This window comes from Rhinopithecus bieti, unplaced genomic scaffold (assembly GCF_001698545.2).
Source record: "Rhinopithecus bieti isolate Rb0 unplaced genomic scaffold, ASM169854v2 repeat_37721, whole genome shotgun sequence".
In the NCBI taxonomy this organism is placed as follows: Eukaryota; Metazoa; Chordata; class Mammalia; order Primates; family Cercopithecidae; genus Rhinopithecus; species Rhinopithecus bieti.
This window is the reverse complement of record NW_016841289.1, coordinates 40-1084: the sequence shown is the minus strand read 5'-3', so window position 1 is coordinate 1084 and position 1045 is coordinate 40. Positions and strand designations below refer to the sequence as shown.

General features: G+C 45.6%; 1 pseudogene; it reads right to left on the bottom strand.

The window, feature by feature from the left end:
• Positions 1-269: 269 nt before the first annotated feature.
• LOC108524985 (PHD finger-like domain-containing protein 5A pseudogene) lies at positions 270-582 on the bottom strand (annotated as a pseudogene).
• Positions 583-1045: the final 463 nt, after the last annotated feature.

Sequence of the window (1045 nt, the reverse complement as noted above, 5' to 3'; positions counted from 1 at the left end):
AAAGAAACCATGAACGAATCTATCAATTTTTCTCTGATAATAATGTACCAGAGTGCTCTGTGGGGAATTCTTTTCCATCCCTATCACACATTTGGGTGAAGAGAGAGGAAGGAGTGGCAAGGTGCTGGCACACTAGCAGGCACTTCTGGTGATACTCTGGGTTCCGCTCCCTTTCTGCTGCTAGTAGTAGCTGTCTTTTTTGCCGGCTGTAGCAGCTTGATGTGGAGGAGGAAGGGGCCAACCAGCAATCACCTCTTACCACCCACCAATCACCTCTTCCTGAAGTCATATTTTTTGCATTCATAGAAGAGGTCTTAGAGATCCCAAATTGGCAATCTTTGGGCAGACATCTCTATCCTTCTCCTGGATGGTGAGCTCCTTACAATAATAGGCATCAGAGACCCCAGGGCCTCCACAGATCATGCAATGCCCCTGGTAAGATATATACTTACATTCATCACCTGTGCACATCAGGGTGCAAGGATGCACCTATAGGAGTCACAAATCACACACTTGCCATCACATTTTTCACATAGCAGCCTGCTTGTAGCAAATGATCAAATCCAGATGATGTTTATCCATAGCTCCCATGTCTCCCATATATTTAAGTAAATTTATAATTTTGCCTTTTAGATATTAACCTTTTTCTTTTTCCTTTTTTTTTTTGTTGAGATGGAGTCTTGCTCTGTCGTCCATACTGGAGTGAAATTTCGCAATCTCGGCTAACTGCAACCTCCGCCTCCCGGATTCAAGCAATTCTCCTGCCTCAGCCTCCCAAGTAGCTGGGATTACAGGTATGCACCACCACGCCCGGCTAATTTTTATATTTTTAGTAGAGACGGGGTTTCACCATGTTGGCCAGGCTGGTCTCAAACTCCTGACCTTGTGATCCGCCCACCTCGGCCTCCCAAAATGCAGGGATTACAGGCGTGAGCCACCACACCTGGGTTTTTTTTTTTTTTTTTTTTTTTTTGAGACAGGGTCTCATTCTGTCACCCAGGTTGGAGTGCAGTAGCATGATCTCAGCTCACTGCAACCTCCACCT